Source organism: Lobosporangium transversale (genome assembly GCF_002105155.1).
Source record: "Lobosporangium transversale strain NRRL 3116 chromosome Unknown BCR41scaffold_53, whole genome shotgun sequence".
Classification (NCBI taxonomy): Eukaryota; Fungi; Mortierellomycota; class Mortierellomycetes; order Mortierellales; family Mortierellaceae; genus Lobosporangium; species Lobosporangium transversale.
Window position 1 is genome coordinate 197,848 of NW_019029031.1, and position 14,878 is coordinate 212,725.

Here is a 14,878-nt window from a genome sequence, read left to right on the forward strand (position 1 = left end):
AGGCGCAGGATATGGGGAGGGGAGGCTAAATACCAGTGTATTAACAACAACGACACTAAGCGACCAATATTATCAGCATTCTTTCATGGATTGGAGGGCTTATCAGAGGATTTACCACGAATTTGCATAGTTCCTTGCGGGATAGGCTTTTGTATTTATGATCCTGCTTGGGTTAAGAGAACTGGCAAAGCTTCAAGGAATATCGAGAAGTTCTCGATGACTTGAGGTTCAAGAGTGCAGTATCGTTTCCTAGATGGGATAATCAAGCAAAAGTCCGGACATACTTCAAGACACTCGTGCGATATTTGGTCAATCGCGTGGCAGCCTTGGCCACATTCTTGATGTTTTTTTATTCCATGTCCCTGGACGCCTAGAGATTCAAGACGCACCGTCTTCACATACTGACACTGAATTGGCCGAACATACAACTAATATGATCTCATTGGTCACAGGTTGCCATCCCGTGCACGCACCATGGGGCTAAAACGACATTTATGTCTTTAGAGTGGAGCTGTCATCCTAGCTCCCGGTAAACGTTTTGGCGCCCTGGATGATGATAATTGATAGGTCTTTCGCAAGTGGCAAGCATCCAGATGACAAAGCATATGAGAAAGGATAATTTCCTATGCCAGCTGTCCTGGTGATAATAATATGGTTTTGGGTCTCATCATCAGACTCTCACTGGGTTCTCCACAGGATTCTTCATCTCTATCCGTTTTTACAAAACTCTTTGATAATAGTATCACAAAATCCTGCCCTTTCTTGCACACAAGATCGCATAATGATCACAGCTTTATAAAGTTCTATATGCCCCAGTAGAAGGGAGGACGGATTAAACCGCTCTATCTATTCGTCTAAAAGGTAAGTGGATAATGATGGCTTCATTCATAAAGAATGAACCATTGTAAAAAATTCTCAAGGAACGGGTATAATGCTTTTTTTAAAAAAGACAAAATTTCATCCACTTGATTGGTATTCGATTTAATTCTTCAGATTCGTACCGGCTGCTCCTCCTGAATATGCAGCTTCGATGTCGATTTTTATGACACGCTGTCTTACATGTTTTAAGCATACATATGGATTCTTGACGACCGTATCTTTGGAGGTAAGAAAGTTCTGAACTTTAAAATTATCATATATGTTTCCTGGCACCGCAAAATAGAGGAAAATGGTATCGTCACTTCCCTTCGACTTTGATTGGTCTCCCTTCAAGCAGGGTCCAGTAATATATTCAATTATCTCCTTGAATGGTGCTTGCTTGATCGGATGCTTCTCTGATACTGTGACCTGAAATAGCTTGTTGGGCCCCAATGCAAAATCAATGCACGGAAAGGTGGTTATAGATGGTACAAACAACTTGTCAGCTGCTTGAGTGAGCCCTGATAATTCATTTGAAGTCCGGATATGCACCACTTCTGGGTTTGCTGGAAAATCAAGAAATCCTGTTTCGCCTGACTGAAGATCCCTAAAGGGAAATCTAATATCACCACGTCGAAATAAGTGATGAGCATAGACTTCAAACAGTGGGCCTTTATCTATATCCTCTCCGCGTTTGACAAGTTTCGCCAACACATCGCGCCAAGTGTCATCTTTCATTTCCTCGATAATCCGTGATTCGACCCAACGAGATGCCCATACCAGGTGGAAGCCGAGGTGGTCAGAAGTGGGAACTCTATGGAGTAAACGACCACTAAATTCACTCGCTTCTTTTCCTCGTGCAAAGAGCGCTACAAGATCTGCTGGGTTCCTGACTGCGTTAATGGCAGCATTGACGCGGGAAAACGCAGCGTCTTTAGCGCGGTTAATATCTTTTTGCTTTTCAGATAGTACATCGACTGGACACTGTAGAACCTGTCTTGGCACTCCCCCCAACTTGTAAAAAAGCTCCTCCAAAAATTCTTCATCCATTGGATGATAATCCTCTACATTGGCTCTACATTCCTTAAGCTCGTCCAAACTCCAGAGTGACATGTGATAGTAGCTAATTGGTGTAGTTTCCTTGCTGAGTTCAGCGTACTGCTCATTGAGAGTTTTTGGTGATGCCGCAAATATCGTCCTGGCTTGATCTGGTTGAGGATGGTTACCACTGTCAACTAAATACCACGTTTCAGGTTGCTCAAGAAAATGTTTGAAATCTACTCTCTCCCCATAACGTTGGCAAGTTGTTCCTCCGTAGGCATAACATTCGGTATTCTTCTTTTCATGGAAAACAATAATCGGTGGATTCTCTTCGTCATGCTCTGCAAGGAGGCGGACGGCAAAGTAGACCAAAAAGGCTGACTTCCCAATTCCAGGCGTTCCAGTGACAAAGTATCGGTTCTTGCGCCATCTTGTACGAGGAGTCTTGATTAAGGTTGTAATATGGTCATAAAGCTTTTTATATTCTTCTCTGATATAAAGATGCCTTGTTCCGACAACAGGGAAGACACGACCCTCAGGGGCAGTCAATATTTTGGAACCCTTGATACCACCAGAATTTCGGAGCTCGCAAGCCACGCTAACAATGCTGTAGTAAATACTATCTCCTGAAAACTCCTCCCCCATGTACGAAAGCAGCTTGACCCTCTCTTTCGAGTTGAGAGGCGAGAGGACAGGCCTACCATTCACTATCCCTTTCGTTACAAGCCCCGCTTCTGTAATCGCATCCCTAAGAGTACCTCTGCTACTTATACTTGGACGAGCTTTTTTAGAGGGTGACTCTGATAAAGGAGATAGAGTGATCAAAGTCAATATTTTTGATTTATTGCACTGCACATCACTCTGAATTGATCAATAACCAGGTTCTCAGCCAAAAGCACTCACCAGCATCTCCATCTTGTTTTCTTTTCTGAGCTAAGTATCAAAGGCGAATAATTAGAAAGAACGCTGAGTTATCAAGACACAAACCAAATGGTGATATTATGCACATGGCCGTTTAAGATATAAACCAAGCTTCATCAGCTGAAAATATCAACAATCAGTCCATCAAGAGCTAAATACATACCTCGCTGCGGTGGCTTGACAAAAACATGGATAGTTTCCTCTGGAAGTTCGGAAATAAATATGTCCCTAAGCTTCCTTGACGCGGGTACGAGAGCCTCTTTCGACACAATTTCTGACTCAACGACGGTCTTGTCTTCGTCAGGAATAGAGACCCTGTAGAGGGTGAGCTGGTCAGCGTCAATATCCTTAAATGCATTGGCTTTCTCTGCTTTGATGGCTTGCTTGAGTTCGCCGACTGAACGATCAGAAGGGATATTTACAGGAAAAGATGTTGCTTCTCCATCAACAATACAAAAAATCTTTAGCTCGGTTGGCTCGAGGATTTTAGGGTCATTGGTGCTTGAAGACTCTTCCTTCGCTTCCCCTTTTCTTTCTTTCTTTTCATACGGTTCAGTTCGAGGTGATGGGCATCGTGATGGTGTTCTGCTGCTTCCCATTGTGTTTTCAAACCTGTTTAAAAACAAGGGCGTAAATAGATGGAGGACAGAAAATAGGGAAAGGTTGATAAAAATGCTAAAGGATGATAATTCAGTAGCAGGATGGTTCAAAATTGTCTAGAGATGAAGTTGAGGGAGGAAAAGAAAAAAAGAAAAAAAAAAGGAAAGGAAAGGAAAGGAAAGGCAATGAATGAAGGCTTGGAATAAATAAAAGAGCAAAATTGATGGGAGCAAAACTGGGGGGAAATAAGAAAAAAGTGAAAAGAGGATAAAGGAAGAAAAGGAAGAGGAGAGTGCAAAAATGAAGTGAAGCAAGTTAAAGAAAGGAGCGACAATTGATAAATCTGTTCCTTTATTTCAAGGTTGGGCTATGCTGTGTGTGTCTGTGAGAAATTTTTTTTTCTTGTTGCACAAGACGCCATGCGATTAAAGATTGAATTGGCCCCCAAGTGTGACGTAACATGTATTATTTAAATACACAAACACTATTCGTCTCTTTAACTCTCTTGTTTTCACCACACAATCGAAAGTGTGCACATCCACTCTTCACCTTACATTCATCCCACTATGAACATGTCTAATCAGTGCTCCTATTCGAACTGAAATTTTGTCAATTGATATTTATTTTTTTAATCTGAAACATCATAATTGACAAAATTTCAGTTCGAATAGGAGCACTGTGTCTAATACCTCATTCCAAGGACAAGAAGCTGTTACTGATGCTCCTATCGATGATGTTCTCGCCATCAATCAAATTGAAAAGATATTGATCGGTGGATTTGAAGATATTCTAAGTGTTCAAACACGAATAATATATATATAATAATAATTTTCTGTATCAATGCTTTCCTTGATGATATCTAAGCAATAATTATGCTTTAGAGAAAAGCCCTTGACGCGTCAAACTCTGGGAAGGATAGAGAGGATGACAGTGAAGAAAGAGAAGATGACGATGGAGAAAAAGGGGACAATGATCAAGTAGATATCCTGGCTGGCCATGAATTTGATTTCGAGGTAAGTGTTGCAATTATATTATAAAGTCTAGTTCATTGCTTGAGAGCATATAATAAAGAAAAAGCTGGACATTTGTACGTTAACTCTAGTCTTTGAAGACGCGCGTATTGAGAATGGACTTAATAATATTGTTGTTGTTCAAGCCGCAAAGCACTATAAAATTGATCCTGAATCCAGAGATCTGAGCCTGAAGAGAAAGGGCGTGATGTTTTGGTTTCCAGCACGTGCTGGAAGAAAACGAGCACAAACCTATTGCCCAAACAGCACAAGCTGATTGCCCAAACAGCACAAGCTGATTGCCCAAACAGCGCGAACCTGTTGTGAAACAGCATGAACCTGTTGTGAAACAGCATGAACCTGTTCTGAAACAGCACAAACCTTTTCTAAAACAGCGCGAACCTGTTCTGAAAACAGCACAAACCTATTGCACAAACAGCGCCAACCTGAAGAGAAAGCATGCAGGCTTAAAAAAATCCACAATCATCTGCATGCATAACAGGCTTCTTCTCTTTTCGCACTACCATTACCATTGCCATTACCATTACCATTGCCATTGCCATTCTCATTCTCATTCAATTCTCAGAGAACCTTCTGCATCATCCCTAAAGACACGCTTAATACCACGAACAGTTGACAGATTAACTTTATTTGTCTGATCTTGTCTCGCAAAGCGGCCATGTACTTTAATAATTCAGTAAATGCTCGGCATCTCTGCCTCTGCTTTCTCTTTATTACTAATGTTGACTATATATAGTCAAAGCCAACTTCTACTTCCATAGCTAGGCTTCTATATCTCTATATCTCAAAGATCTTAAAGACCAATAATCATCGTCTGTGACGCCAAGTAACACTGATACGATTGTACTAGTTTGGACGAGCTTAAGGAATGTAGAGCCAATGTAAAGTTTTTTCATCCAGTGGATGAAGAATTTTTGGAGGAGCTTTTTTACAAGTTGGGGGGAGTGCCAAGACAGGTCCTACAGGCTCCAGCCAAAGAACTATTCAAGAATCAAGGAGATATTAAGGGTGCTAGAGACTCTGCGTTTCAGTGTGTCAATGATGCCATTGGCGTACCCTGGCTCCCAAGAAATCTTTCAACCCTCTTTAGAGAAGGAGATGAAGCGGGTAGTTGTTTACTCCATAGAGTCCCCACTTCTGACCACCTCGACTTCCACCTGGTATGGGCATCTCCTTATGTTCGATCGCGGATCATCATGAAGTTACGAGATCAGACTTGGATCGACGTGTTGAAGCGACTTGTCAAAGCTGGCAGTGAAATAGAAAAAGGTCCTTCGTTTGAACTCTACGTTCACTATTTAATTCGATGTGGTGGATTTAGGTTTCCATTTAAGGATCTTCAATCAGACGAAACAGGACTCTTTGACCTTCCGAGGGACTCGGAAGGATTATTTACCAGGACTATAGCAGATTTTTCAACGTTCTCCAAAACAACAGACAACTTGTTTCTACCATCTACACCCAACTTTGCGTGCATTGATTTTGCATTGGGACCCAACAAGCTATTTCAGGTCACAGTATCAGAGGATCATCCGATCAAGCAAGCACCATTCAAGGAGATAATTGAATATATTACCGGACCCTGCTCGAAGGGAAACCGATCAAAGTTGAAGGGAAGTGATGATACTATTTTCCTCTATTTTGTGGTACCAGGTTACATATATGATAATTTTAAGGTTCAGAAGTTTGTTATTAACGATAATCAGGATGCCAAGGCAATACCTGGATACTTGAAACATGTAAGACAGCGTGTCATAAAAATCGACATCGAAGCTGCATATTCAGGAGGAGCAGCCGGTACGAATCTGAAGAATTAAATCGAATACCAATCAAGTGGATGAAAATTCGTCCTGTAAAAGAAAAGCACTATACCTGTTCCTTGAGGATTTTTTACAATGGTTCATTCTTTATGAATGAAGCCATCATCATCCACTTACCTTTTAGACGAATAGATAGAGCGGTTTAACCCGTCCTCCCTTCTACTGGGGTATATAGAACTTTATAAAGCTTCCTGTGATCATCATGCGATCTTGTGTGCAAGAAAGGGCAGATTTTTGTGATACTATTATCAAAGAGTTTTGTAAAAACGGATAGAGATGAAGAATCCTGTGGAGAGCCCAGTGAGAGTCTGATGATGAGACCCAAAACCATATTATTATCACCAGGACAGCTGGCATAGGAAATTATCCTTTCTCGTATGCTTTGTCATCTGGATGCTTGCCACTTGCGGAAGACCCATCAATTATCATCATCCAAGGCGCCAGAACGTTTAACCAGGAGCTAGGATGACAGCTCCGCTCTAAAGACATAAATGTCGTTTTAGCCCCATGGTGCGTACACGGGATGGCAACCTGTGATCAATGAGATCATATTTGTTATATGTTCGGCCAATTCAGTGTCAGTATGTGAAGGCGGCGCGTCTTGAATCTCTAGGCGTCCAGGGACATGGAATAAAAAAACATCAAGAATGTGGCCAAGGCTGCCACGCGCTTGACCGGTAAAATGTGATACAATATTGGATTGTGTCGTCAGTATATTCATAGTTCTCGATATATTAATGCTACATGCTGTTGAGGGCATCAATCTCGCCAGAATCATTCCCTCTCACATTAATTACCTTGGGAGCCATGCTAGACGGATGGGAGATTAGGAGGAAAAGGTCCTTGATGTCTGGGATATCCACGCTTGTTTATAATCTCACCAAATGTTCTGTGTCTTGCGTTCATAGGCGGTTAATCGCAGTTTGGTTTTCGTATACCCCTTGAAGAACGTAAGCAAAAGTGCCTTTATGTTTTATATTTGATGCTCATCAATTTACCCTTTTTACTTGTCCGAAGGTAGAATGACGCCTAGCCAATGGATGCTATTGCAAGTGTGTCCACAGGTCCTTGGAGAAGTTCATTGAGGAAGCTCGGTTCCATCCAGGACAGATTTATTCCTAGCACTCTTCACAAAAGTAGCAGAATTACTTGGTGGAGTTGGCTTTAATTGCCTTGACAAGCTCCTGCAAGATTGGTTCGACAATCTAATCAGAGTCCTTTCGGAGCGGCATCAAAGCAACTCTATGTTTTTGGTTGTTTTGAACGAGGCGCAGGATATGGGGAGGGGAGGCTAAATACCAGTGTATTAACAACAACGACACTAAGCGACCAATATTATCAGCATTCTTTCATGGATTGGAGGGCTTATCAGAGGATTTACCACGAATTTGCATAGTTCCTTGCGGGATAGGCTTTTGTATTTATGATCCTGCTTGGGTTAAGAGAACTGGCAAAGCTTCAAGGAATATCGAGAAGTTCTCGATGACTTGAGGTTCAAGAGTGCAGTATCGTTTCCTAGATGGGATAATCAAGCAAAAGTCCGGACATACTTCAAGACACTCGTGCGATATTTGGTCAATCGCGTGGCAGCCTTGGCCACATTCTTGATGTTTTTTTATTCCATGTCCCTGGACGCCTAGAGATTCAAGACGCACCGTCTTCACATACTGACACTGAATTGGCCGAACATACAACTAATATGATCTCATTGGTCACAGGTTGCCATCCCGTGCACGCACCATGGGGCTAAAACGACATTTATGTCTTTAGAGTGGAGCTGTCATCCTAGCTCCCGGTAAACGTTTTGGCGCCCTGGATGATGATAATTGATAGGTCTTTCGCAAGTGGCAAGCATCCAGATGACAAAGCATATGAGAAAGGATAATTTCCTATGCCAGCTGTCCTGGTGATAATAATATGGTTTTGGGTCTCATCATCAGACTCTCACTGGGTTCTCCACAGGATTCTTCATCTCTATCCGTTTTTACAAAACTCTTTGATAATAGTATCACAAAATCCTGCCCTTTCTTGCACACAAGATCGCATAATGATCACAGCTTTATAAAGTTCTATATGCCCCAGTAGAAGGGAGGACGGATTAAACCGCTCTATCTATTCGTCTAAAAGGTAAGTGGATAATGATGGCTTCATTCATAAAGAATGAACCATTGTAAAAAATTCTCAAGGAACGGGTATAATGCTTTTTTTAAAAAAGACAAAATTTCATCCACTTGATTGGTATTCGATTTAATTCTTCAGATTCGTACCGGCTGCTCCTCCTGAATATGCAGCTTCGATGTCGATTTTTATGACACGCTGTCTTACATGTTTTAAGCATACATATGGATTCTTGACGACCGTATCTTTGGAGGTAAGAAAGTTCTGAACTTTAAAATTATCATATATGTTTCCTGGCACCGCAAAATAGAGGAAAATGGTATCGTCACTTCCCTTCGACTTTGATTGGTCTCCCTTCAAGCAGGGTCCAGTAATATATTCAATTATCTCCTTGAATGGTGCTTGCTTGATCGGATGCTTCTCTGATACTGTGACCTGAAATAGCTTGTTGGGCCCCAATGCAAAATCAATGCACGGAAAGGTGGTTATAGATGGTACAAACAACTTGTCAGCTGCTTGAGTGAGCCCTGATAATTCATTTGAAGTCCGGATATGCACCACTTCTGGGTTTGCTGGAAAATCAAGAAATCCTGTTTCGCCTGACTGAAGATCCCTAAAGGGAAATCTAATATCACCACGTCGAAATAAGTGATGAGCATAGACTTCAAACAGTGGGCCTTTATCTATATCCTCTCCGCGTTTGACAAGTTTCGCCAACACATCGCGCCAAGTGTCATCTTTCATTTCCTCGATAATCCGTGATTCGACCCAACGAGATGCCCATACCAGGTGGAAGCCGAGGTGGTCAGAAGTGGGAACTCTATGGAGTAAACGACCACTAAATTCACTCGCTTCTTTTCCTCGTGCAAAGAGCGCTACAAGATCTGCTGGGTTCCTGACTGCGTTAATGGCAGCATTGACGCGGGAAAACGCAGCGTCTTTAGCGCGGTTAATATCTTTTTGCTTTTCAGATAGTACATCGACTGGACACTGTAGAACCTGTCTTGGCACTCCCCCCAACTTGTAAAAAAGCTCCTCCAAAAATTCTTCATCCATTGGATGATAATCCTCTACATTGGCTCTACATTCCTTAAGCTCGTCCAAACTCCAGAGTGACATGTGATAGTAGCTAATTGGTGTAGTTTCCTTGCTGAGTTCAGCGTACTGCTCATTGAGAGTTTTTGGTGATGCCGCAAATATCGTCCTGGCTTGATCTGGTTGAGGATGGTTACCACTGTCAACTAAATACCACGTTTCAGGTTGCTCAAGAAAATGTTTGAAATCTACTCTCTCCCCATAACGTTGGCAAGTTGTTCCTCCGTAGGCATAACATTCGGTATTCTTCTTTTCATGGAAAACAATAATCGGTGGATTCTCTTCGTCATGCTCTGCAAGGAGGCGGACGGCAAAGTAGACCAAAAAGGCTGACTTCCCAATTCCAGGCGTTCCAGTGACAAAGTATCGGTTCTTGCGCCATCTTGTACGAGGAGTCTTGATTAAGGTTGTAATATGGTCATAAAGCTTTTTATATTCTTCTCTGATATAAAGATGCCTTGTTCCGACAACAGGGAAGACACGACCCTCAGGGGCAGTCAATATTTTGGAACCCTTGATACCACCAGAATTTCGGAGCTCGCAAGCCACGCTAACAATGCTGTAGTAAATACTATCTCCTGAAAACTCCTCCCCCATGTACGAAAGCAGCTTGACCCTCTCTTTCGAGTTGAGAGGCGAGAGGACAGGCCTACCATTCACTATCCCTTTCGTTACAAGCCCCGCTTCTGTAATCGCATCCCTAAGAGTACCTCTGCTACTTATACTTGGACGAGCTTTTTTAGAGGGTGACTCTGATAAAGGAGATAGAGTGATCAAAGTCAATATTTTTGATTTATTGCACTGCACATCACTCTGAATTGATCAATAACCAGGTTCTCAGCCAAAAGCACTCACCAGCATCTCCATCTTGTTTTCTTTTCTGAGCTAAGTATCAAAGGCGAATAATTAGAAAGAACGCTGAGTTATCAAGACACAAACCAAATGGTGATATTATGCACATGGCCGTTTAAGATATAAACCAAGCTTCATCAGCTGAAAATATCAACAATCAGTCCATCAAGAGCTAAATACATACCTCGCTGCGGTGGCTTGACAAAAACATGGATAGTTTCCTCTGGAAGTTCGGAAATAAATATGTCCCTAAGCTTCCTTGACGCGACTGTAAGAGCCTCTTTTGACTCGATTTCTGACTCAACGACGATCTTGCCTTTGTCAGGGATGGAGACCCTGTAGAGAGTTAGCTTCTCTGGTGGGATATCACCAAACCTAGCAGGCGAATAGATGACTTGCTTGAGTTCATCGACTGAACAATTGGAAAGAATCTTTACAGAAAAAGAAGTTGCTTCTCCATCAACAATACAATAAATCTGTAGGCTGGTTGGTTCGGGGATTTTAGGGTCATTGGTGCTTGAAGACTCTTCCTTCGCTTCCCCTTTTCTTTCTTCTTTCCTTTCATACGGTTTAGTTCGAGGTGATAGGCATCGTGGTGATGTTCTGTCGCTTCCCATTGTGATTTCAAAAACAAGGGTGTAAATGGACGGAGGACAGAAAATAGGGAAAGGTTGATAAAAATGCTAAAGGATGATAATTCAGTAGCAGGATGGTTCAAAATTGTCTAGAGATGAAGTTGAGGGAGGAAAAGAAAAAAAGAAAAAAAAAAGGAAAGGAAAGGAAAGGAAAGGCAATGAATGAAGGCTTGGAATAAATAAAAGAGCAAAATTGATGGGAGCAAAACTGGGGGGAAATAAGAAAAAAGTGAAAAGAGGATAAAGGAAGAAAAGGAAGAGGAGAGTGCAAAAATGAAGTGAAGCAAGTTAAAGAAAGGAGCGACAATTGATAAATCTGTTCCTTTATTTCAAGGTTGGGCTATGCTGTGTGTGTCTGTGAGAAATTTTTTTTTCTTGTTGCACAAGACGCCATGCGATTAAAGATTGAATTGGCCCCCAAGTGTGACGTAACATGTATTATTTAAATACACAAACACTATTCGTCTCTTTAACTCTCTTGTTTTCACCACACAATCGAAAGTGTGCACATCCACTCTTCACCTTACATTCATCCCACTATGAACATGTCTAATCAGTGCTCCTATTCGAACTGAAATTTTGTCAATTGATATTTATTTTTTTAATCTGAAACATCATAATTGACAAAATTTCAGTTCGAATAGGAGCACTGTGTCTAATACCTCATTCCAAGGACAAGAAGCTGTTACTGATGCTCCTATCGATGATGTTCTCGCCATCAATCAAATTGAAAAGATATTGATCGGTGGATTTGAAGATATTCTAGGTGTTCAAACACGAATAATATATATATAATAATAATTTTCTGTATCAATGCTTTCCTTGATGATATCTAAGCAATAATTATGCTTTAGAGAAAAGCCCTTGACGCGTCAAACTCTGGGAAGGATAGAGAGGATGACAGTGAAGAAAGAGAAGATGACGATGGAGAAAAAGGGGACAATGATCAAGTAGATATCCTGGCTGGCCATGAATTTGATTTCGAGGTAAGTGTTGCAATTATATTATAAAGTCTAGTTCATTGCTTGAGAGCATATAATAAAGAAAAAGCTGGACATTTGTACGTTAACTCTAGTCTTTGAAGACGCGCGTATTGAGAATGGACTTGATAACATTGTTGTGAGTGGTTTTGTGCAATTTATTCAAGCCGCAAAGCACTATAAAATTGATCCTGAACCTTAGGCTCGTCACCAGCCTGAGGACGAAGTTTTCATGTGCACATGCACGTACTGAAAGGCAAATGCTTGCTCTCAGGCTCAGGCTGGGACCAAACTTGACACTCTCTTTAAAAAATTTCTGTCAAACACACCGCTAGGAAAGGCTCTTTTTTTTCTGTCATTTGCACCACAGGGAATAGCTTTCTTTTTTTTTTTTTTTTTTTTTTTTTTTTTTTTCTTTTTTTATTTATTTCGTTTAATTTTTCTACTTTTTTTTTTTAAAGATGAGAATGATGAGAAGTATATTTCGTAGTGGTAACCGGATGAATAAATGAGATTGTGAAATGAGAGCAAGAAAAACAGTAGCATGCTTCACACGTAGGCCATTTTCCTGTGATCTGTAGTGTAGGACTTTGCTTGAAAAAAAATGACATGGAAAAAAAAAAAAGCTATTCCCTGTGGTGCAAATGACAGAAAAAAAAAGAGCCTTTCCTAGCGGTGTGTTGGGAGAATTAAGGGGAAATATAAAAGCGATTCTAATACGTCACCTTTTTTTTTTTAATTTTTTTATTTTTTTACGCGTTTGAACAATTGATACACTCACTTCGTTCTTTTACACCTTTTCCAGGTATAAACACAAAGAGCATCTCGCCATCGTGTGTTGAATGAACTAATGGATTCTGAATGTAGCTAAACAAATGTAATTTATTTCAGCATTTAGTTAGACCATTTCAAGCACATTTCCTCAAACAAACACTATGGTATGTTGGCAATGTTATTTTCCTGTCAACACTAATATTCACGCATTTATTAGCCATAATTCGGTTTTCCTTGACACTTCGTTCTTTGTCTAGCTCAGGATTTACTGCGTATAGTTTATTGGCTGATGAATTAAACGAAACAGATCAAGATGATGACCAAGAAGAGTTTGCTTCTGACCGCGACTATGGGAGTGAGGAGTCAGATTCCGATCTTAATGACTATTCAAGTGATGCGTCGGATTCCGAGCCAGAAACAGAGCGTGAGCTGCCTCCTGCTCTTGTTGAAGCTAGTAGCACCCATCCTTCAGCAGACCCAGGCACCGCGGAAAGTTCCCTCGTACCAGATGGCTCACGAAGTCCAGAGCCAAACGAGGAGGCTAATGCGAAGATCAATGAAGTAACAACTGAACTTTTGGCTTCCCAATTGCAAGACTATCAATGGATCAAGTCAACCGTTGATGATGCCACGATCGAGGGAATTGTAAAAGAGACCCGCACAGCTCAGTACGACTATTGCCCTCGTGTTTTTTACGTTGACAAGGAGGACTTCGACTCTTGGCTCGAACGAGACGGCCGCGATCATTTTTTTGCTTGGATGCTGCGCAAACATCAAGATAATAAGCCAGGCGGCAGAAGCAAATTTTTTATGTTGAAACCTACGAATACCACCGTGGACATGACTCACGAGGCGAAGGTAGCGTACAAAAAGCATCTCATGGCTCTCTTCAAGATATCCCTCTCGACCCTGGGCAGGGACCAAGGCAAAAAAAAAAGAGATGCGTCTTAAAGCCTAGCATGAAAGTCGGCTGTACAGCAAAACTTATAGTCCACAACATGAAAGACGACAGTGAGGATCCCAAATATGCAATTAAGAATGGAAGGAAGCAACTCCGGGTCATGTACTTTTATAAACACACAGGGCATGTCCTAGGCAATGTTGATGATTTTCAGTACCTTACCATGACGGAGTCAACTAGAGCACGGATTCGAAATTTGGTTCGTCTTGGCCTATGTACTAGGGCAATAATTGCTAAGGTTAATTTGGCCGGGCCCCAAGCATATTCTCTCCACAAGCAAGGTCGTTTGCAGCACGACCATGTCCTTACATATGAGGATGTTTATAATATTCAACATAAATACATGTCTAAACTGACAAAATTATCAGACGATGACATGGAATCGATGAGCCTCTGGATGTCAAAATTGCATAGAGAGAAGCACTTTACCGTCTTCACAGAGAGTTCCATCAAGGTAGGGAAGGATGGGCAAAAATTCGCAAATTCGCCCATGGATTCATGTCTCCTTTTCAGCGATCAGTATTCAGCTCGAATTTTAAGTGTATTGGACTGGACTCGACACATGGAACGAACCGATCCAAATTTGAGTTATTCACAATAATAATCCAGGATCCACTGCGGATGAGCCCCATTCCTGTCGCTTTTCTGCTCACCAATGATCATACCCACCACTCGCTGAAAAATTGGCTCATTCATATTAAGGATATGGTTGGCACTCCAGAATTCATTACTACTGATGACGCTCAAGTGGAATACCAGGCCATCCGTAAAGCATTTGGAAAGGATGTAACTATTCATTTGTGTCTCTGGCATGTGATTAAAGCTGGGCCCGCAAGTTCTCGTCCTTAATTCGAGGAGCCGATAAGAACCAAAGCAAGGAGCTTCGGCAATCTGCATTGAATGAACTCCGCTCGATTCTTATGACCCATCTCCTCTAAGCGCCGGGGAGAAGATAGTTGAATTCGAAAAGAAATGGTCGGAGCACAATGAGGGGAAACTTTGGAAGTACCTCAAAGAACGCTACTTCATCGAAGGACGTAGACAACGGTGGATGAAGTCATACCGCGTTGGTAAATTCTATGCTGGTATGGATACCAATAATTATGTAGAATCTTGGCACAATCACCTCAAGTCCCATTTTCTACGAGGCCATACTAACTGCCGAGGCGACAGACTGATCTATCTCCTAAGC